Source organism: Oryctolagus cuniculus, chromosome 1 (assembly GCF_051225735.1).
Source record: "Oryctolagus cuniculus isolate XC-2025 breed Fujian yellow rabbit chromosome 1, ASM5122573v1, whole genome shotgun sequence".
Classification (NCBI taxonomy): Eukaryota; Metazoa; Chordata; class Mammalia; order Lagomorpha; family Leporidae; genus Oryctolagus; species Oryctolagus cuniculus.
In genome coordinates this window covers 139,891,082-139,915,654 of record NC_142867.1, presented here as the reverse complement: position 1 = coordinate 139,915,654, position 24,573 = coordinate 139,891,082, and the positions used below count along the sequence as shown (strand labels likewise).

The 24,573-nt window shown below is 41.9% G+C and overlaps 1 long non-coding RNA gene across 16 annotated transcripts in view; it reads right to left on the bottom strand.

Moving 5' to 3' along the window:
• Nucleotides 1-23,594, bottom strand: part of LOC149128665 (uncharacterized) — a 268,169-nt gene extending 244,575 nt beyond the window's left edge. For 9 of the 16 annotated variants that reach the window (XR_016223034.1, XR_016223044.1, XR_016223055.1 and 6 more), the window contains exon 1: nucleotides 21,911-22,188. This is a non-coding gene — a long non-coding RNA (uncharacterized LOC149128665). The other 7 variants (XR_016223054.1, XR_016223053.1, XR_016223050.1 and 4 more) reach the window with 7 other exon arrangements.
• Nucleotides 23,595-24,573: the final 979 nt, after the last annotated feature.

Below are 24,573 nucleotides of genomic sequence, written 5' to 3'. Positions count from 1 at the left end.
GGCGCTGCAAGGTGGAGGATTAGCCTAGTGAGCCGCGGCCCCGGCCTATACTGTATATTTGAAAATTACCTAAAAAGTAGATTTTAAGTGTTCTCACCAGTAAAAATGACAAGTATGTGAGGTTATGCATAATCAATTAGCTTGAGTCCTTCCACAATGTATATGTATTTCAAAACCTCATGTTGTACACCACACATACAAGCGCATAGAATTTTCAAAAATCAAGTTAATAAATTGGCATCGTGGAGCATGAAAATTGTGATTACCAAATGAAAGGAAGTAGTGTAAACAACCAGAAAACAAGAGGTGAGAATGCAACTGTAAGGCAATCATGAGTAGGAGATGGAGACAGTGTAAAGGGAGCATATTTTTCTACTTCCATGTAGGGACTTGTTACACACAGCCCACATCTGATAAATCAAAAAGGCATTTCAAGGTTTCACTGTTTTTTTGAACACACTCTCTGAACCTGGCACTATTTCTAGCTTGGGATAGACAGCCATAAACCTGTCTCCATGGAGCATGCCTCTAGCAAGAGCGAAAGGCAAGATAAGTAAGCTCTGGAGTTAGTGATCATTGTTATAAAGACAGTAGGAGATGGGGCTGGCGCTGTGGCGTGGTGGGTAAAGCCCCGCCTGCAGTGCCGGCATCCCATATGGGCGCTGGTTCAAGTCCCAGATGCTCCACTTCCAACCCAGCTCTCTGCTATGGCCTGGGAAAGCAGTAGAAGATGGCCCAAGTGCTTGTGCCCCTGCACCTGCATGGGAGGATGAAAGAAGCTCCTGGCTTCCATTTGGCCCAGCTCCAGCCATTGCAGTCATTTGGGGAGTGAACCAGCAGATGGAAGACCTCTCTCTCTCTCTGCCTCTCCTTCTGTCTCTGTAACTCTGCCTTTCAAATACACATTAGAAAAAAAAAAAAAAAGTCAGTAGGAAAAGAGATGTGATGGGAAGAGTGGATGGGGGAGGTTGCTCCAGATCGGGGAGCCAAGAAAGGTCCCTCCAGGGAGGGGTGCTTGGGCTCCATGTGAAGGAAGAGGAGAGGCAGCCCTCTGTGTGCTGGAGCAGGTGCAAAGGCCCAGGTGGGAAGCACTGAGAAGTTTGACGGATGACATGTCCTGGCGACCATGTAGACACAGCAGGGCCACCCTTGATGTGCTGCAAGGAAGAGATGGAGCTCATGAGACACTTGCAGCGGGACTGTGACCCCATGCCCCTGTTTAGGACGAATGGCTGTGGGTGGTGAGATTGCTCGTGGGCAGTAGAGGGAGCAAAGGTAGTTGGAAGGCTCCTGCCTGTGCTGGTGAGAGATGCTGGGGTCAAGCCTGATCAGTGTGAGAAGTGAATCAAGTGTTTTGGGGAGAAGAAATGAAGGATTTGATGCACTGAAATGTGTTGGGTCAGAGCAGAGGGGAAATTGAAGCAAGTAGATGGAGAATGCTCTTTTTATTGAAATGTGAAATGGTGTGAAAGGAAGGCATTTTTGAGGCTAGGACCACTACTTAATCTTTTTTTTAAGATTTATTTGAAGGGGCCGGCACCGTGGCTCACTTGGTTAATCCTCCGCCTGTGGTGCCGGCATCCTATATGGGCCAGTCCAGCTCTCTGCTGTGGCCTGGGAAGGCAGTGGAGGATGGCCCAAGTGCTTGGGCCCCTGCACCCTCATGGGAGACCAGGAGGAAGCACCTGGCTCCTGGCTCCTGGCTCCTGGCTCCGGATCAGCACAGCGCGCCAGCTGTAGCGGCCATTTGGGGGGTGAACCAATGGAAGGAAGACCTTTCTTTCTGTCTCTCTCTCTCACTGTCTAACTCCATCTGTAAAATAAAAAAAAAGGGGGAGATTTATTTGAAAGGCAGAATTACAAAAAGAGAGAGAGGGACAGAAGGAGAGAGAAAAGTCTTCCACCCACTGGTTCACTCCCCAAATGGCTGCAACAGCCCAGCAGGGACTTGAACCGGCACCCATCGCAGGCTGAGGTTTTACCAGCCTTGGCACAATACCAGTGTCCGTCACTTATACATTAAGTTGATGATGCATATCCAGGCCCTCAGTGGTGAAGTTAAGTAGAAGAGAGGATGGCCACGGTGAGCTTGGGGAGAGAGCTTCGCTGGGGGATGTTCACTAAGTACAGGAAAGTCAGCGCTTGACAACCTACAATATTCTCACAAAAACCGTGACCCGGGGGAAGAGTTTGTCTCATTGTGGGAAATCCGTAGATCTCACTAAAGTTATATGAAAAGCAATAGAGGCATAATTAAATTATTAAAAGCTGTAAGGCTAATCCTACAAAATATGAAATGGACAATAAATTTTCCAAATCATCAAAAGCAAAGTATTGACAAGCTGAAACAAAGAAGCTAACAAGAAAAGAAAATTTAGTAAAAAGAAACAGCAACATAAAAAATACAAAGAAAAATGAAATGAAGAGTTAGACGCAAATATATGTGCCACATCAAATAAGAGATACACTGCTCTATCAAAAGGAAAAATCGCTTTTCAGATTGAATCAAAACCCATAGGAGAGCCGCACAAACAAAAACTGGCAAATGACAAAGACAAAATGGTATAGAACATGCAGCATCACAGAAGACAGCCAACACCCCCAGAAGAAGCATGGCTGTAGAAATAACATCAGGAAAGATTTAGTTTGAGGCAAAAGGTATTAAATGACCAGGGTCACTCTGTATAATGATAAAAGGTATGATACAACACGACAGTCTTCATGAATCTCCATGTCCCAGACAATATATTACAGAAATTTATAAAGAGAAAAATGAAGAAAACACAGGGAGACAGAGGAGCACAGTAACAGTAGGAGATGCATACTCACTCATCATCTCTTCACAGGTCAAGTAGAAAAATTGGAAAGAATACAGAAAATGGTTTTTGCAATGTGCACCAGGATCCTCTGTGACTCCTCTAAAAGTACCATCCAAATGAGTCTATTCCCATCAAGTCTGGAGCAACATCCAGGAATCTGAATGTTAATATGCACTTCAGGTAATTCTAATGTCCAGATCACATCTCAAAATAAAAATGATAGATTCAAAAAGCCACAGTAAGGGGCTGGTGCTGTGGTGTAGCAGGTAAAGCTGCCGCCTGCAGCATCGGCATCCCATATGGGCACCAGTTCGAGACCTGGCTGCTCCACTTCTGATCCAGCTCTCTGCTATGGCCTAGGAAAGCAGTAGATGATGGCCCAAGTCTTTAGGCCCCTGCACCCGCATTGAAGACCTGAAAGAAGCTCCTAGCTCCTGGCTCTTGGCTTCAGATCGGCTCAGCTCCAGCTGTTGTGGCCATTTGGGGAGTGAACCAGCAGATGGAAGACTTTCTCTCTCTCTCTCTCTCTTTCTCTGACTCTGGCTCTCTGTAACTCTGTCTTTCAAATAAATAAATAAATCTTTTCAAAAAAAAAAAGGATGCAAAAATCCTCAACAAAATTCTGGCCAATCAAATCCAACAATGCAACAGAAAGATCATTCCCCCAGCCCAAGTGGGATTTATCCCTGGTATGCAAGGATGGTTCAACATTCGTGATATATTACATTAGCAAACTAAAGAACAAAAACCATATGATTATTTTAATAGATGCAGAGAAAGCTTTTGATAAAATAAAACAACATTTCATGATGAAAACTCTAAGCAAACTGGGTATAGAAGGAACATTCTTCAACACAATCAAGGAAATTTATGACAAACCCACAGCCAGCATCCTATTGAACAGGGAAAAGTTGGAAGCATTTCCACTGAGATCTGGAAACAGACAAGGATGTCCACTCTCACCATTTCTGTTCAATATAGTCCTTGAAGTTTTAGCCAGAGCCATCAGACAAGAAAAAGAAATCAAAGGGATACAAACTGGGAAAGAGGGAGTCGAATTATTCCTATTTGCACAAGACATGATTCTATTTATAGGGGATCCAAAAGACTCCACCAAGTGACTACTGGAACTCATAGAAGAGTTTGGCAAAGTAGCAGGAATAAAATCAATACACAAAAATCAACAGCCTTTATGTATACACAGACAATACCATGGCTGAGAAAGAACTTCTAAGATCAATCCCATTCACAATAGCTACAAAAAAAAAAAATCAAATATCTTGGAATAAATTTAACCAAGGATGTCAAAGACCTCTACAATGATAATTACAAAACATTAAATAAAGAAATAGAAGAATAAACAAAAAATGAAAAAATCTTCCATGCTCATGGATTGGAAGAATCAATATCATCAAATGGGGCTGGTGCTGTGGCACAGCAGGTTAAAGCCCTGAACTGAAGCACTGGCATGCCATATGGGCGCCGGTTCTAGTCCCAGCTGCTTCTCTTCTGATACAGCTCTCTGCTATGGCCTGGGAAAGCAGTAGAAGATGGCCCAAGTGCTTGGGCCCCTGCACCCAAGTGGGAGACCCAGAAGAAGCTCCTGGCTCCTGGCTTCGGATCAGCGCAGCTCCGGCCATTGCAGCCATCTAGGGAGTGAATCAGCAAATGGAAGACCTCTCTCTCTGTGTCTCTGCCTCTCTCTGTAACTCTGTCTTTCAAATAAATAAAATAAATCTTAAAAAAATCATCAAATGTTCATTCTTCCAAAAGCAATTTACAAACTCAATGTGATACCAATCAAAATACCGAAGACATTCTTAGATCTAGAAAAAATGACGCTGAAATTCATATGGAAACACAAGAGACCTCCAATAGCTAAATCAATCTTATACAACAACAACAACAAAAAGCTGGAGGCATCACAATACCAGATTCCAAGACATACTACAAGGTAGTTATAACCAAAACAGCCTGGTACTGGCACAAAAACAGAGGGATAGACCAATGGAACAGAATAGAAACACCAGAAATCAACCCAAACATCTACAGCCAACTTATATTTGACCAAGGAGCTAAAACCAAGCCCTGGAGCAAGGACAGTCTTTTCAAGAAATGTTGCTGGGAAAACTGGATTTCCACATGCAGAAGTATGAAGCAGGACCCCTACTTACACCTTACACAAAAAATCCATTCAAAACAGATTAAAGACCTAAATCTATGACCTGATACCATCAAAATATTAAATAACAATGGGGAAACCTCACAAGACTTTGACACAGGCAAAGAGTTCTTGGAAAAGACCCCAGAGACTCAGACAATCAAAGGCAAAATTAAAAAATAGGATTACATCAAATTGAGAAGCTATGTACTTCAAAAGAAACACTCAGGGAAGTGAAAAGGTGACCAACAGAATGGGGAAATTATTTGCTAACAATGCAACTGATAAAGAATTAATAACCAGAATACAGAAAGAGATCAAGAAACTCAACAACAACAAAAGAAACAACCCGGTGAAGAAATAGGCAAAGGACTTAAACAGACATTTTTCAAAAGAGGAAATCTAAATGGCTGACAGACACATGAAAAAATGTTCAGGATCACTAGTCATCAGGGAAATGCAAATCAAAACCACAATGAGGTTTCGCCTCACCCCAGTTAGAATGCTTTCACACGGAAATCAGCGAACAACAAATGCTGATGAGGATGCAGGGGAAAAGGTGCACTAATGCACTGTTGGTGGGAATGCAAACTGGTAAAACCACTATGAAAGTCATTTTGGAGATACCTAAGAAATCTGAATATAGACCTACTATATGACCCAGCCATCCCACTCCTAGGAATTTACCCAAAGGAAATGAAATCAGCAAAAAAAGAGTTACCTGCACCTTCATGTTTATTCCAGCTCAATTCACAACAGCTATGACATGAAATCAACCTAAATGCGTGTCAACTGAAGACTGGATAAATTATGGGATATGAACTCTATGGAATACTATACAGTGGTTAAAAATGAAATCAGGTCATTTGCAACAAAATGGATGAATCTGAAAAACATCATATTTAGTGAAATAAGCCAGTCCCAAAGGAACAAATACCATATGTTCTCCCTGATCTGTGACAACTAATAGAGCACCTAAAAGGCAATCTATATAAGTGAAATTGACACCTTGAGAAGCAATGACTTGAACAGCCCTTGTCCTGACTGTTGAGGAACAGTTTTTTTTTTTTTTTTCTTAATGGAGAACAGAGCTGGGAATGGGAGAGGAGGAGGAGGTGGGTGGGAGTAGGAGTGGGAGGGCTGGTATAGTGGGAAGAATCACTATACTCCTAACGTTGTACTTACAAAATTTGTAGTCATTCAATAAAAGGTTTCTCTGGGGAAAAAAAGAAAAAGAAACCCACTTTACACATAAAGACACAAATTGAAAGTAAAGAATGGAGAAAGATACACCACAATAACACTAACCATAAGAAAGGTGGAATGGCTATATTTTCAGAGATAAAGAGGGTCATTACAGAATTATAAAAGAATGAAAATTAAATGAGTATGTGTCTAACAGCAAAGTATTGAGACAGAATTTTATAAAACTGGAAGAAATGGGTATGTCTACTTTTTTTTTCTTAAGATGTATTTATTTACTTGAAAGTCAAAGTTACACAGAGAGAGAAGGAGAGGCAGAGAGAGAGAAGTCTTTCATCTGCTGGTTCAGTTTGCCATAATGGCCGGAGCTTCGCCGATCAGAAGCCAGGAGCCAGGAGCTTCCTCCAGGTCTCCCCAGCAGGTGCAGGGAGACTTTGGCCATCTTCCACTGCTTTCCCAGGCCATAGCAGGGAGATGGATCAGAAGTGGAGCACTCGGGACTTGAACCAGCGGCCCATGGGATGCCGGCACTGCAGACGGCGGTTTTACCTGCTATGCCACAGCACCAGCCCCCGGGTATATCTACTCTTATAGTTGGATCCTTCAACATTCTTTGTCACTAACTGATAGATGGAACCAGCAGAAAGCAGTAAGGGAAGATAACCTGAGCAGTACTATCAACTTAGTCTAGTTTACGTCTATGAAACACTCCACCCAATTACAACAGAATATACACTCTGCTCAAGCTCACATGGACACGCACCACGACAGGCATGCTCTGGGCCATCCTCAGATCACAGCGGAATGAAACTAGTAAATAATAAAAGAAAGATAGCTAGATAATCCCCCAGATATTTGGAAATTAAACAATACACTTTGAGATAACACAGTTGTCAAAGAAATTGAGAATTTTATAAGATATTTATTAGAATAATGGAAATACAACTTAATAAAATGTAGAAAAGGTAACTAAAGCAGAATTTAGAAAAGAACCCATGGCATCAATGGTCTACATCAGAAAAGAAGAGAGTTCTGAAGTCAACCACCTAAGCTTCCACCTTACTAAACTACAGAAAGCAGAGATATTTAAGCTAAGGCAAGCCGAATAAGAAAAATAATAAAACTAGGGGTAAAACCAAAGCAGGAAAACTCATATATGAAAAATGAACAAAACCAAGAGCTGTTTCTTTGAAAGGATTGATAAAATTGATAAATTATTAGGGAGGCTATCCAAGATAAAAAGAAAGAAGACATAAAGTAACAATATTAAAAATAAAAGGAGTACCACTACTACTAATTCCATGGATATTAAAGCAATAATAAGGGAATACTACAAACAACTCAGTGGCCATAAATTTAATTTAGATTAAATAGATCAATTCCTTGAAAGAAATTAACTACCAAAACTCAAAAAATGGAAATAAATAAGCTGACTATTCCTAGGTCTATGAAATAAATTCAATCATAATTAGTAACCATCCCCCAAAATACACTTGAACTAGATGGTTTTACTGATAAATTCCACCAAATGTTTAAGGAAAAGTGACATCAGCCTGTTCCACAAAACAGAAGTAGAGAAGTACTTTGTAAGTCATTTTATGAGGCCAGCATTTTCCTAATATCTAAATCACAGAAAGAGAAACTCCAGACCAATAAAAATACTCAATAAAATATGAGCAAGTTGGATCCAACAAGGCATAAGAGGTGAGATTTATCCCAGGTATTCATAGATGTTTCCATATTCAAAAACCAGTCCATGTAACCCACCACATTAACAGTTTAGAGAAAAAGAAATCTCACAATTTTATGAGATGCAGAAAAAACATTGGACAAAATTCAACCCCCATTCTTGAGAAAAACTCACAGTAGACTAAGAATAGCAAGAGTTTCCTCAACTTGTGAAGAACCTCTATACAGAAAACATAGCCAACCCCACACATGATGGAAGAAACCATGGCTTTCCCACGAAAATCGGGAACAAAGAAGGTGCTCCCTGCACCGCTCCTGCTAACATCCATGAGAAGTGCTCACAAGTGCAATAAGCCAAGAGGCACGCAGAGAACAGCAAGGAATAAATGAACTTACTGATTATCAATGTATTTGAAGTTACCTCCTTTTTTTCAGCTTGTAGTAAGAAACATACTCAACTGTGAATTCGTCTAACAAAGTCTAAACCTATTTCATATCTTACTACCCTCCTTGGCAAGACAAATACCTTAGGAGTCTTTAAGTGCTCATTGAGTATCCCTCAATTTCTTACTTTTGCCTAGAATTCCAAATTCATGTTGTTAAGCATATAGACCAGCAACCATTACTATTTATCTGTAGTGTCTGCAATAGTTTATCAACCTCTGTGAACAGCTGTTTTCCATGTCTTGTGCCTTTCCTCTAGGTCTGTTTTTCCCCCTTACCTGAAGTTTATCCTTGAGAACCATTTCAAGTAAGTGTCAGTGAGCTCATGTCGTAATTCTGATTGTGTCTTCATTTTGCTGTTACCTAACCTTCAACTGTTGAATATACTTGTATTAGTCTGCTTTTCATTGCTATAGTAAAACATCTGAGGCTAGATACCTTACAAAGAAAAGAGATTTATTTAGCTCACAGTTCTGGAGGTTCAAGGTCATGGTTCTGCTTCTGATCAGCTCTGGTGAGGGCCTCTGGTACATGTTGTCATAACAGTGGGAGTGTCTGAGAAGGAGGGATCACATGATAAGACAGGAAGCCAGGGCCTGAGAGAGAGCCAGGCTTGCTCCTTCATTACAACCCTCTCGAGGGAACTAACAAGTGTTTCATGAGAATGACATTAATCTCTTCCAAGGGCAGCTCCCTTGGTGACCCAACCACAACCTCATACAGGACCCACCATCTCTTTACACCACCCCATTGGGATCAAACTTCCTACAGGAATACTTAGGGGACAAAGCGAGTGCAAACCACAGCAACACCATTCTGTTATCTTCTGACATCTGGTTTGGTTGTTGTTCACTGAGGCACTGCCGCTGTGTGAGTACTCTGTTTTCTCTCTCATGCTTTTAATAATGTATCTTTTCATCTTAGAATTGTTCAATTTCACTTTTGTATTCAGGAGGCATTGATTTCATTTACCTTGCTCCATGCTCTGTGTGCTTTTAATCCAAGTACCTCTTTCTTCAATTTCTGTAAAAGTCTCAGTTTCTAATTCTTCAATTTCCCTATATTCCCTGCTTCTGGAACTTCTCCCTGGAGATGTGGGCTGGAGACTATCAGTCCAGCATCAATGTTTCCCAGCTACCTTTGTCTAGTTTGTAAAATGCATTTATTTGAGAGACAGACAGAGCTTTCATTCATTGGTTCATTCCCCAAATGCCTGCAGCAGCCAGTGCTGGACCAGGCTGAAGCCAGGAGCCAGGAAGTCAATCCAGGGCTCACACATGAATGACAGGCACCCTAGTACCCAAGCCATCACCTGCTGCCTCCCAGGGTGTGCACTAGCAAGAAGCTGGAACGGACAGCTGGAGTCAGAAAATGAACCCAGTACTCTGAGAGGGGACACAGGCATCCTAACCAGTGTCTCAACAGCTAGAACCCATGCCCATCCCCCCCTTCTATCTTAAATTGTCTCTCTGTCAAATGTACTGAATGAATACTTTATTACTATTCTCTAATTTACCTCTTTCTGACTTTTACTGTGTTCAATAAAGAATGTTTCCTATACAAGTTGTTTTTTCTTTTGTAAAAACAGATTTATTGATTTGAAAGGCAGAGTTACAAAAAGAAAGAGAGAAACTGAGATAGAGAAAGATCTTTTTTTAATTTTTTTTTTTTTTTTTTGACAGGCAGAGTGGACAGTGAGAGAGAGAGACAGAGAGAAAGGTCTTCCTTTGCCATTGGTTCACCCTCCAATGGCCGCCGCGGCCGGCGCGCTGCGGCCGGCGCACCGCACTGATCCGATGGCAGGAGCCAGGTACTTCTCCTGGTCTCCCATGGGGTGCAGGGCCCAAGCACTTGGGCCATCCTCCACTGCACTAGAACCCGGGGTGCTGGCACCGCAAGGCGGAGGATTAGCCTAGTGAGCCGCAGCGCCGGCTGAGAAAGATCTTCCATCTACTGGTTCAGTCCCCAAATGCCACAACATCCAGAGTTGGGCCAGGCCAAAGAAAGGAGCAAAAAGCTTCCTCCAGGTCTCCCACGTGGGTGGCAGGGCCCAAGCACTTGAGTCATTTCCACTGCTTCCCCAGGCATGCTAGCAGGCAGCAGGATCGGAGGTTGAGCAGCTGGAACACGGATGAGATGCTGGCATCGCAGGCAGCAGCTCAGCCTTCTGCACTCAGCGCTGGCCCCACACGTTGTTTTGTTTTGCATTGTTTTTCATTTCAAATGTATGTATCTTATTTTTTGGACAGTGATAGCATTCTGCGTGATGCAGTAATTGTGAATCCAAGTCACTTTACTTTTGTCAAACCTCTTAGAACGGTCAAAACAAAGAATGAAAACGAATGCTATCAACTATGAACTTTAACTACTAATAATGTATCAGTATTGGATGACCAATCCTAGCAAATGTATACCTTGCGCTGTGGTAGACAGGAGGATGGGGGTATGTGGGGTCTTAATATAATTCCAACACGCTTTTTCTATACATATAAAATTGCTCTAAAAATAAAATATATTAACCTTTTTAAAGCTATGTATCTTTGCTCCCAAGATTCCTGGCCAGCTGATCTCTAGACTCAACTATTTCAATTCTGGCTTTGTATTTTACAGTCGTTTTCTTTTTCTTGGATATCTTTCCTTCCCCTGTGTGCTTCAGGACCTTGGCATGCTTCCTTTGAAGTATTACAAGGCTCCACTGAAAAACAAATTACTATGAAGTCAGTTTCCTTCTATGTTCTTGTTTGGTTATTTTGTTTCTTGCAGATGAGTCTCTTCATGGGCTTGGAGGTTCACTGCGCACTTTTTATGCAGCTCCTCTGGGCTCCCCGAGTCTCACAGGGCCTTCAGTGCAGAAGCTGGTCTTAGATTCTTGATGCTGACCCCTGCCCCACAGCGGTAGTGGGGATTTTGCACATCCACCGCTGGTGCCAACAAGCTCTTTATTTCAGGAACTGGTCAAAGCCATACTTGCATGCATGCTCTGGGGCCAGCCATTCCTTCAAGTCCTGACCAAGCAATGGTCAGCAGTGAGTTTTCCAGTCTCCTGGCACAATGTAGGGTGACCGTGCCACTCTCTGGAATAGGTCGCTATTGATCCTGATTTGAGGATCTGAGCTCTGGAATAGGTCACAATGGATCCTCAGCCACAGGAGCAACCTCTGCCTTGGGTAGCGGGCTGGAAACGCCTGATTTCTCATGCCCAGGAGGACTCAAACTCCCGGCTACCTCTGCCTGCAGGTTCACCCGGAGCCCAGGAAGCCAATCGGGTCTATAATTCATATACACACCCACGGACTGCACTTTCTTATAAGGAGCTGTGCGTTTTGTTTTTTTCATTTTTATCTTCTTTTCTATCTTATCTAGCATTGTTATATGAGGGGTCTTCAAAAAGTTCATGGAAATGTACAGTGTGAAGCTACACATGAATTTCAATTTTTCTTTTGTACTAAAATAAACTTATTTTCTGATTCCAGTTTTCCTTGAATTTTTTGAAGTGTCCTCATACGTCTGGAAAAGTGAGCACACCACTGCATCCTGAAGGAAGTTCACAACGGGCAGCATTTATCTTTCAAGTTCAGCATTTGAAATTAACCTGCAGGAAGAGATTTTTTTTCCCCTTGCATGAAATAAATATTTGGTTTATTTTCTCAAATGAGTAGCTAGTTATAAGTTAATTATTATCTTATTTTTTCCTCATTTAAAAAATGTTTATTAATTTCATTTACTTAAAAGGTGGAGTGACAGAGAGAAATATCCACAAAACCCAGGACTAGATAAGGTCAAAGACAGCAGGTGATATTCAAGTACTTGGGTCCCTGCCACTCAGATGGGCTCCTGTGTTCAGCATAGCTCAGCTCCAGCTATTACAGGCATTTGGGAAACAAACTAGCATTTATTTGGAAGATCTCTGTCTTTCTTTTTTCTCTCTCTCTGTCTTGTTGTCTAACTTTCAAATAAATTTTAAAAGGCCTTTGAAAAAATGGAAATGGAAAACCTTCATGATCATGTGATAAGCAAATATTCTTAGATATGACACCAATGATAATATTAATTCAGAAAAGAAAACAATGGATAAATTGGACTTTTCAAAATTGAAACTTTGTTCCCTGTAATGAAAATGAAAAACAAGCTATACACTGAAAGAAAATAGTAATAAATCACATCTCTTATATATAAAGAACTCTCAAAATTTAATAATAAGAAAATAAGCAAGCAAATAAAAAATGAACCAAAAACAATATGCTAACACTTTATCAAGAAATATATAAGAATGACTGCTTTAGCATACGTTCAAAATATTTTTCAACTGAAAATCTCAATGAGATACCATGACATATTTGTTAAAATGGATTAAATTCAGAAGACTCATCACATCAAGTGTTGGTGAGGAAGTGGAAGTGGAACTTTCATATTCTCCTAGTGTAACCAATCTGGAAAACTGTTTGGCTCATTTCTGAAAAAATTAACCATCATCCTACAATGTGATCCATCTAGCCATTCAACACCTAGGACAGAAAAATACACATTCACATGAAACCTATATAAGAACGATCACAGGAGGAAACACCAAGACGGCAGTATAGGGAGGGAGCTTACTGTTCTAGTCTAGGGGAAAGTAGTTTATAAAAAAATAGAAAGTGGAGAGAGTCCAATCTCAGGGAAGTTAGGGAGAAAACGGGGAAAGGAAACTCCATGCAAACCAGAGGGACACAGTGGACCTATGTGGAGGGTGTGGGCCCCAGCAGCCGAGAGCATGAGCACCGGCTTCGGAGCATGAGGTGAGACCAGACTGCAGCAGCCCAAGCCACTGGAGATAAAGCTGTGTGAAGAGCCTGGCGTGAGTATGGCTTGGAGCCCTGTGGGGGACATTGTATCTGCCAACCTAGGAGAAAAAAAGAGGGGCACATTTCTCCCTCCCTAACCACCCGTCCCTGGTGTCCTGTAACTAGCCGAAGAAGGGCAGGCACCATTTTGGACAAATGTAACAGCTGCGCCAACTTATGTCTGTATGCCCAAAAACCAGCCAAGAAGAGACGCCTGAGTCAGGCTGGGAGAACTTACAGTGCTGGGTGCTCATGACTGTGCGAGCCTTGTGTGCTGGGGCTGTGAAAACACCGTGGCTGTGTGTGAGGGCGCAGGGTAGGGCTGGATCTTTGGGACATCACTGTAGGCTCCCTGATTCCCTGGTGAGGGTCACTGCTGTGGGATCTGTGCTCACAGTGAGGACTGTATGGATCCTTTGTGTGGTCTTGTGGCAGCATGAAGGAATACTGTACCAACTGGGGCCAGCGACTGGTCTCCCTGGAGGAGAGGAGATGAGCATGAGACTATGCAGATTAATCCTCCCCTCTGATAAAAAAAGAGACGATGCCCAATTTGGGTGTCTCCTTGGACACTCCCCTCACCCTGGAGCACTGAACAGAGCTCCCTGGCCACACCCAACACATGCCACAGGGTATTCACTGAAAAAGCAGACACTCCACTAATCCACAGAGGTATAGTCCAAAGAAAAAAGCCATCACAGAGGGGGAAAAAACCAACAAGTATCCACACAAATGCCTAAAAATAAATGCAGCAATTCAAGAAACAAGAATAAAGAAGACAGCATGATGCCCCCAAAGGAACACAACAACACTCCAATACTAGAATGTGAAAATGAAGAGACTGAAGAAATGCCAGAAACGGAATTCAAAAAATTGATCACAGGATTAGTCAGAAGTAATCAGAAGCAAATCCACAAATTAAAGAAATCCATATACAACATGAATGAACATTTTCCCATGAAATTGTGATTTTAAAGAGAAATCAAATGAAATATTGGAAATGAAGAATTTAATAGATCAAATGAAAAATGCCATTACAACAGACTTGAAGAGGCAGAAGAAAGAATATCTGCATTAGAAGACAAATCTCTGGAATTTTACAGTCAGACCAAAAAAAAAAAAAAAAGAAATTAGAAAACTAAAAAACAGTGTTGGAAAAAATTTATGGGATACTATCAGATGACCCAATATATGAGTCTTGGGAGTTCCTGAAGGTGTGGAAAGAGAAAAGGAATTAGAAGGCCTTTTTAGTGAAATAATTACAGAAAACTTCTGTATTTGGATAAAGAAAGGGATGTCCAAGCACAGGAAGCACATAGAACTCCTAACAGACATGACCAGAAAAGATCCTCACCACAACACATTGTAGTCAAACTCTCTACAGGAAAACAAAAAGAAAAGATTTTAAAATGTGAAAGAGAAACTCCAGATTACTTTCAGAGGATCTCCAATTAGACTCACAGCTGACTTCTCATGAGAAGCTCCATAGGCTAGGAGAGAAATGTCTTTTTTTTTTTAAAGATATATTTATTTATTTCAAAGTCAGAGTTACACAGAGAGGAGAGACAGAGAGAGAGGTCTTCCATCCTCTGGTTCACTCCCCAGTTGGCCGAAATGGCTGGAGCTACGTCAATCCGAAGCCAGGAGCCAGGAGCTTCTTCAAGGCCTCCCAAATGGGTGCAGGGGCCCAAGGACTTGGGCCATCTTCCACTGCTTTCCCAGGCCATAGCAGAGAGCTGGATTGGAAGTGGAGCAGCTGGGTCTCGAACCGGCGCCCATATGGGATGCCGGCACTTCAGGCCTGGGCGTTAACCCGCTGGGCCACGGCGCCGGTCACATATTCCAAGTCTTAAGAGAAAAAAACCCTGTCAGCCCAACTGCAGTACCCTGCAAAGCTCTCATTTAGGAATAAAGACCTTCTGTAACAAACAGCAATTGAAAGAATTTGTCACCACCCGTCCAGCCTTACAGTCTGCTTAAGGATGTGCTACACCCAGAAAACTGGTCATCACTATGAAAGAAGGTGAAAGCAGAAAATCTCCCAGTAGAAGTACAAAGGCAATCCAAAGTAAACAATAGAAATACGAAAAACGGCAGGGAAATTGAATTTACTCTGGTTTTTATTCTGTTGTGCCTTAGATTTCAGAATATCTTGTTACTGGGAATCTAGCCACCCATTAAGGCAATCTGTTTTTTAATCTTTTTAAAAAGAAGACATTGATTATATTGGACCATCTTGTTTTTTCCTTCTCTTATTACATATCATTTGGTGACTACAGTGTTAAGTCTTAGTTCTTACATCTCTGGGCAGAAGAGTGTTATCAGTTATTTTAAATGAATTTCCTTGTCTTTGAAGCTCAGTCAGTAAGTATGTTGTTGCCACAAAAGAAAATACTTGGGTTTGCATTACTGGAATACTTGAAATAGATAAGATGCATTATGTAATGAATTGGGTTTTTATTTCTGGATAAAATTCGAAATGTGATGAAGATTTGAACTACTTAACGGGTGTAAATGATAGTGCTTATAAGCACTGGGAACCCGTATGTGTTTGAGACATCCAAAACTCAAGTGTTTACTGGACCTTCCTCCTGGAAGTATCTGCTTTTCTGAGCTTCATGCACTTACTCTGATTACGGAGGTTATGAAACAGCAGAGAGAGAGTGCCATTATATCTGTGTTCATTAGGAATCTCATAGCTTTTCTAGTTAGGAAAAAAACAGTCTCAAAAATGTAAATACCCTTAGTGTCATTTTTGTTAATATTTTACCTACTAGTGGTATTTTAGGTACTTTCAATCATGTTAACAAGGTGTCTATAAAAATTTAAAACATTACATATTGTCATTGAACTAGTTAGTGAGGAGTGAGAAAAAAACTAGCTTATTGAGACTGCAACTGTTCTGTTAGTTAAATTTTAAAATTCTTAATAAAGGAACTCTCAGAGGGAGGTTGAGACCTGATGGCATCCATTGAACCAGCTCCTGTGATGTGGAAGGAACCCCCGAAGCAGTGGAGGACAGGTGAGGGCATTTACTTGCTGTGGTTGTGGTTGTGATGTGCTAGTACCTTTTTTTTTTTTTTTTTTTGACAGGTAGAGTTAGACAGTGAGAGAGAGAGAGAGACAGAGAGAAAGGTCTTCCTTCTGTCGGTTCATCCCCCCAAATGGCCACTATGGCTGGTGTGTTGCGGCCAGCAAGCTGCACAGATCTGAAGCCAGGAGCCAGGTGCTTCTCCTGATCTCCCACGCGGGTGCAGGGCCCAAGCACCTGGGCCATCCTCCACTGCACTCCCGGGCCACAGCAGAGAGCTGGCCTGGAAGAGAAGCAACCATGACAGAATCCTGCGCCCCAACCGGGACTAGAACCCGGTGTGCCGGTGCCGCAGGCGGAGGATTAGCCTAGTGAGCTGCAGCACCAGCCTATGTGCTAGTACTTAAATACAGGTAGGGACACAATGATATTTTTGTTGCCCAATAATCTGGAGTAGAGTCCTGCATTTATCTGTACTAAAATAACTATAAATTAATGGAATCTACAAAGAAGAAACTTTATGATTTTACTGTATTTGGGAGGCTTTGTACAGCTAGGTAGTTTCCAGATACAAAGCACTTGGATTTAAAATTTACTATTATAAGAAAGAAGATACAACATTATTCCATGTGCTTAAATGATAACTTGCTTATTGAGTTTTAGAAGAAAAAATATGAAATGAGTAATTGTCACTGCATTAGCTATAATGTTAAGTTGGTAAGTTGTAGCATAAAGCTTAAATCTGTGTTTCTCAAATGCAAGCAGTCGAATGCTGCTTTGTATACACTCAGTGCTACAAATGGTCTCAGCACTGAACATGCATTGATACCTCTCAGATGCATGCAATCTAGATGCAGGTGTTTGATATGCCTCAGAAAGTATCTCGCCACCTGCAATTTGTTAATATGTTTGGTAATGAAAATACCTCCTATTCTTGTTGTTATTCCATATTTTCATGTTTAAATTTGAATTTTTAGGCCGGCGCCGCGGCTCACTAGGCTAATCCTCCGCCTTGCGGCGCCGGCACAGCGGGTTCTAGTCCCGGTCGGGGCGCCGGATTCTGTCCCGGTTGCCCCTCTTCCAGGCCAGCTCTCTGCTGTGGCCCGGGAGTGCAGTGGAGGATGGCCCAAGTGCTTGGGCCCTGCACCCCATGGGAGACCAGGAGAAGTACCTGGCTCCTGCCTTCAGATCAGCATGATGCGCCGGCCGCGGCGGCCATTGGAGGGTGAACCAACGGCAAAGGAAGACCTTTCTCTCTCTCTCTCTCTCTCACTGTCCACTCTGCCTGTCAAAAAAAATTTTTTTTTGAATTTTTACATTTTTACTACTGTTAATTCAAGTACAGTTTGTTCAATGGTTAAAATGGGGTTGTCAGTGAAGAAACTTAAAAAAGCCTCATTCATATAACTGCTTAAGTAAAAACTTCATTTTGTGTTCTATGTTCAAAAAAAATAAAACTTATTTTCATTTTATCTAAAAATAAAGAATGATCATAGAAGCTTATTTATAAAAACCACAAACAGGAAACAACCCACATGTCCATCAACGAGCAGATAAACGGCCTGCGGTATATTCCTACAGTGGAATACTACTCAGCAATGAAACCAACGAGCTAGTGATATACCCAATGACGTGAATGGAGCTCAAAACAATTGTACTGATTAAAGAAGCCAGTAAAAAAGTTACATGATTTCTCTTATAGGAAATTTTAGATGATGTGAATTAATCAACAAGGACAGAAGTGTATCAGTGGCTGTCTCAAGATGCAGGGTAGAGGTAGGTAGGAGGTGCAAACAAACTTTGGGGAGCAGTGGAAACGTTGAACATGGTGATGGCTGCACTATGTAGACATCTGTCAAAAGATACCACACTGTACATTCAGATATGTGATCTATCATTTATTAATCATTCAGTGATATATTAATAAATCTGTCTGCTTTTAATCTGTGCTTGGAGCCAGTGTTGTGACACTAGAGGCTAAGCCACTGCCTGCAATATGGGCATGCCATATGAGCAGCAGCTCGAGTTGTGGCTGCTACTCTCCTGATCTAGCTCTCTACTAGTGTGCCTGGGAAGGCGGCAGAAGATGGCCCAAGTCCTTGGGTCCCTGCCACCCATGTGGGAGACCCAGATGGAGTTTCAGGCTCCTGTCTTCTGTCTGGTCCAGCCCTTCCCATGTGGCCATTTGGGGAGTGAATCACCAGGCAGGAAATCTCCCTGTCTCTGTCTTTGCCTCTTTCTGTCTCTCTACCTTCCAAATAATTTTTTTTCAAAAACCCTATAAGTGGATGAAGAGCTTGGAATGATTCCCAAAAACGAATAAAAAGCAAAGCAAAACACAGAGCTTATCAAGACACAGAAGCCAACCTGAAGGAAATCCTAGTGGCCAAATTTGGAACAACTTAAATCATAAGATAATCAGATGAATAATGGATAAAGTAAATATCCATAAGTCCACACTGATAGAAATAAATAAATAAACAAATATTGGGGAAGAGAAAGCACTTCCTGACTGAAGGATTGCAAGAAATAAAGGCACAGGGAACTAACAACTCACTATCAAGCAAGCGCCACAGTAAAGTTACTGCAGAAAGATCCATCCACGGCCCAAGTTGGAAGAGACAGTGCATGTGCACGGTCTCAAGGCATCTCCTTCAGGACATTTATGAGACTCAACCAACACAAACATTGGAACCAGCAAGTTAGGTGACATTTATAGAAAGGTTATCTTTTCCCCCCAGGTTTTTAAATTTATTTCTTAGCATAAGAGTGACAAATGTTTTTAAGAAAGTAGAAAGCAAAAGCCTATTATTTAGCGTTCAGGTAAGGCCCATGACCTTGCAACGGTAGCTTTCTCTTGTCTCTTGCATCCTCACCCTCTCAGCTCCTTTCCAGCTCAGATTGTAAATATGATGACTGACTGTGCGGTGCACCGCAGTCTTGCCTGTGTTACCCCTGTTTTCCCCAGGAAAGCAGCTGTTCTGCCATCAAATATGGCCTGTAGGTTACATTTTTTATCAGATCCTTATGAAATGAAGATATGTTCTCTTAAAAAAAATAAATAAAATGGGCCGGCGCCGCGGCTCACTAGGCTAATCCTCCGCCTTGCGGCGCCGGCACACCGGGTACTAGTCCCGGTTGGGGCGCCGGATTCTGTCCTGGTTGCCCCTCTTCCAGGCCAGCTCTCTGCTGTGGCCAGGGAGTGCAGTGGAGGATGGCCCAAGTGCTTGGGCCCTGCACCCCATGGGAGACCAGGAGAAGCACCTGGCTCCTGGCTCCTGCCATCGGATCAGCGCGGTGCGCCGGCCGCGGTGCGCCGGCCGCAGCGCGCGGGCCGCGGCGGCCATTGGAGGGTGAACCAACGGCAAAAGGAAGACCTTTCTCTCTGTCTCTCTCTCTCACTGTCCACTCTGCCTGTCAAAAAATAAAAAAAAATTTAAAAAATTAAAAAAAAAAGAATAAATAAAATAAATATTAGCAAATATGCATGAAGGGTGGAAAGATATTTATGAAATCCAACCATCAATGATCAGTGGGGAAACGCTCTATCTTATTTGCTATCCTATCCAATGTAACAAGATTATATCACTGTATACATATTGTGAGTCTCTTGATATGCGACTCCAAAAAAATCACTACATTATTTGTGATATTCTTGCCAAGAATCACATTTTATTCATAAGAAAACATAGATAACCCAAGATCTTAGATACAATCACTGCAGGCAGAAAACCTATAGGCTACGTTCACTCTGGTAACCCCAGAAATTAACATAATGCTGTCCACACAGGAGACATTTAGTGAATGTTTGTTGAATGAGTAAATTGAATAGATGAATGACTTCCACTTTCTGAGAGAAATTTTGGTATTTCTTATAGAAATTTATTTATTTAAAAGGCAGATTGACAGAGAGAGGGAGAGCGAGATCTTTCATCTGCTGGTTCACTCCCCAAAATGGCCACAATGACCAGGGCTGGGCCTGGCCAATGCCGGGAGCACAGAACTCCGTCGGGATCTCCCATGTGGGATGCAGAGGCCCAAGCGTGTGTGCTATCTTTTGCTTTCTCAGGTGCATCAGCAGAGAGGTAGACTGGAAGCAGAGGAGCCTGGACTCAAACTGGTGCTCTATTATGGGATGCCAACATTGCAAAGCCATGGCTTAACCTCCAGCTTCACAATGACAGCTCTTCTTACAGACAGGTTTTTTTTTTTTTCCTTTTTTTTTTTTTCAGGCAGAGTGGACAGTGAGAGAGAGAGACATAGAGAAAGGTCTTCCTTTTGCTGTTGGTTCACCCTCTAATGGCCGCCGCGGCCGGCGCACTGCGGCCGGTACACCGCGCTGATGCAAAGGCAGGAGCCAGGTGCTTCTCCTGGTCTCCCATGGGGGTGCAGGGCCCAAGCACCTGGGCCATCCTCCACTGCCTTCCTGGCCACAGCAGAGAGCTGGACTGGAAGAGGGGCAACCGGGAAAGAATCCGGCACCCCGACCGGGACTAGAACCTGGTGTGCTGGCACCGCTAGGTGGAGGATTAACCTATTGAGCCATGGCGCTGGCCCAGAAAGTTTTTAAAAGTAAAATTGGTGATCATTTGGGGGATTATTAAGTTATAGCCCAATCTATAAGGAAATGTATGGGTCTTAGATATAATCAAGACCTCACAGTTCTACTGCAATAATTCTTCAGAGATAAAAATCTTATTTTTGTAAATATAGAAAAACAAATGCATTTGAGATAAAAAGCCTTCCCTGAAAGACAATTGCAATTGAATAGAAATAATTTTTCTCTTCCAACTGCTTTGTTTGTACCTAGGGGACATAAATCATGAGTTAATTTAGTTGTTACATTTGTTAATTGTATTCTTCAAGATTTATTCACTTGAAATCTCATTTCCTACCAAAAGATATATCTGAAGTCAATTTAGACTGTCCTCATTTTATAGCTATTTTAATGTTTTCATTCTATTAGTTCTCTTAATTAGATAATACCTACCAATACAAAATACACTATCGTCCCATTTTTAAATTTCAAACACAATGTTAGACTAGTATATGTAGTAAATGATGGCTTAGCATAATGTCAGATATGTTTCTTCTTCCATATACAGCTTCAAATTGTCAAAAAGGTTTTTTATCATAATCACATGAGATAAATACTAAGCTACAAGGATTTAATAAATTGCGAAATATGTTAGGGAAAAATCAAAGGTTTATTTCTTACTATTTTTGCTGATAATCCATTACATTTAGCATGAAAAAAAAGGTTCATGGTATAAAACTTACTAAATATGTTCTGCTTGTGCTTATGGCTTTATGTCCCTCTCAAAATTCACAAGCTGAAATCGTCATCTCCAATGCCTCAGAATGTGACCAGATTTGGAAACAGGGCTTTTACAGAGGTGATTAAGTTATAAAAAGGTTAATAGGGTGGGCCCTAGTCCAACTAACTGGTCACAGACATGTGTAGGGGGCCCCCCACATGAACTCAAAGGAAAAAGATGGCATCTACAAGTCAAAGAGAAAGGTCTCGAACAGATTTTTCCTTCACAACCCTCAGAAAAAACCAACCCCGCTGCCACCCTGAACTCAGACATCTGTCCTTCAAAACTGAAAGTTCATTTCTGTTGTATCAGCCTCCTCCTCCCCCTCCCGCTCTCAGCCTATACTGCTTGGCTATGGCAGCCCTACAAAGGAATGCAGGTGAGAAGTCCAGATTTGGTTCTTAGAGTGAATAAGTACTTACTGAGCTTGTCAAGGACTGAGAAGGCTTTATCTTCTACTCTACTCGCAGGCTAAAAGGTCAACACACCACTCACGGCACAAGCAGCTGACGTGCTGGGCCCAATGCAAGGTGTCCACGGTGGATACTGTATTTGCAAGGGCTCTGCTTCAATGCATGAACCCAGAGAGCACAGGCAAGTCACTGCTGCTGCGGCAAGTGTGAAGCTGTAGGCAACAGAGAAAAGTAAAGCAAAGTCCAGGAGGTGAGAGAAGGATTGGGTACTATCAGAAACCCAACATTCACCACACCTGGAGCCTGGGCTAAGAAGGGAGGGAGGGTAGTAAGAAGATGATGTTAGACAGGAGCCCAGGTCCAGTCACGTAGGGCTTTAAGTATCCTGCTTTGGGATGTGAATTTTTTCCTGATGATAATAGAGAGCTAGGGAAATGGTTTGAGGGTGAGGAGCTGAGAACAGATCTGGTTTTCAGACAACTCACTTTGGCCACTGTTTGAAAAGCAGATGTACTCAGAGCAAGGCTGGAGCCCATTAGGTACCGCTGGCGTTCAGGTGGAAACTATTTGGTGGCGGGGAAGATGGAGTCAGGAGCTCTTTAGTACTGCCCCAGCGCAAAGGAGGAGCGGTCTGCTCGACCGTAATATTGGAGACTTCAATACTTCACTTTCACTAGAAGGCAGCCTGTCCAGAGACCAGATCAGTAAGGATACGGAGGGCTTCAACAACTCTATGCATCAATTAGACCTGGCAGATAGACACAGAGCTCTCCACTCAACAATAGAACACACGTGTTCACAGGTGTACTTGAAACATTCTCCTGGATAGGTTGTATATTAGGCCACAAAACAAGCAGCAATATATTTTAAGAGATTAAAATCATGCGAAGGATTTTCTCCAACAACAAAGAAATGAAGCCAAAAAAATCAACAACAAAAGGAAATTAGAAAATTCACAGCTATGTGGAAATTAAGCAAGCGCTTTTATAACCATTGGGTCAAAGAAGAAATCACAAAGGAAAGTATATCATTAGAGGGAAATGAAAAAAGAAAACAAAATATATTTAACTTGTGGGATGTATCTGAAGTGGAGCTCAGAGGGAAATTTATAGCTGTAAATAGCTAAATTAAAAAAAGAGAAAGATCTCAAATCAATAAAAATGCCTGAGGAATCTGGAAAAAAAAAGCTTAAATTTAAAGAAAGGACATAAAAAAGACTAAAATAAAGTTAAAATAGAGAAGATAAAAAACAATGGAGAAAAATCTGTTAAACCAAAAGTCACTTCTTTAAAACAACCAAAAAAATTGACAAATTTTAAATAGATTGATAAAAATGGAAAAGGCAAAAATAACTAAAATCAGAAATAAAAATGGGGACATGACTACAGATGGTACAAAACTGAAAGGATATTTATTAAGATAATACTATGGTGGCAGGCTTTTGGCACAGTAAGACACCATTTGGGAGCCTTCATCCTATATCCAATTGCCTGGATCAGAGTCTCCACTCCACTTCCAATCCAGCTTCCTGCTTATGTGTCCCCTGGTAGGCAATGGTGATGACTCAAGCCCCTGAGTCCCTGCCACCTACCTAGGATACGTGGATGGAGTTTCTTGCTCCTGGTTTCAACCTGTCCCAACTTGGCTGTTACAGCCATCTGGGGAGTGAACCAGCAGATGAAATCAATCAATCAATCAATCAATCTCTGCCTTTCAAATAAAAAAATACTTTTAAAAGACAGAACGAATATTACAAATAATTGTATGCCAAAAACTGGATGACCTAGGTAAAACAGACAAATTTCCAGAAACACATAAATTAGCTAGACTGACTTTACAAACAGAGCAGTACACCCAGCTCCCTGCAGACCTGTCTCTTGCTTCAATAATATTTTGATGGAACAGCCGCAGGGATTCTCCGAGCGCCCTCTGATCTCTCCAGTTACAAACTCCTGACCAATTTTCAGCCATCTCCTGCTTTTGGGACCAGCCAAAACCATTTGTGTCGCCATCTCCTTATTGTGAACCAATTTTTAACAATCCTGGAACCTCTTCCAAGCCTTAGACCCAATGGACTAAAGTTGGTTTTTTTTTTGTTTTTAAAGACATTTATTTATTTGAAAGGCAGAGTTACAGAGAGAAAGAGACAGAGAGAGTGAGAGAAAGAGAGAGAGGTCTTCCATCTACTGGCTCACTCCCCAAATGGCCACAATGGTTGGAGCTGGGCCAGGCCAAAGCCAGGATCCAGGAGTTTCTTCCAGGTCTCCCACATGGGTGCAGAGGCCCAAGGACTTGGACCATCTTCCTCTGCTTTCCCACGACATTAGCAGGGAGCTGAATCGGAAGTGGAGCTGCTGGGACTCGAACTGGTGCCCATAAGGGATGCACTCATCGCAGGTGGCGATTTTATCTACTACTCCCACATCACCAATCCCTGGACTAATGCTTTTTGAAAAAAGAAGAAAAGGAGGAGAAGGAGGAGGAGGAGGGAGAAGGAGAAAAGAAAAAGGAAAAGGAGAAGAAAAAAAGAAAAAATCTAAACAGACACAACAAGAGATTGAGTCAGTAATCAAAAACATTCCATCAAATGAAAAACCCAGGACCAGACAGCGTCACTGTGAATTCTACTAACAGGCAAAGAACTGACACTAATCCTCATTCTTAAAAAAAAA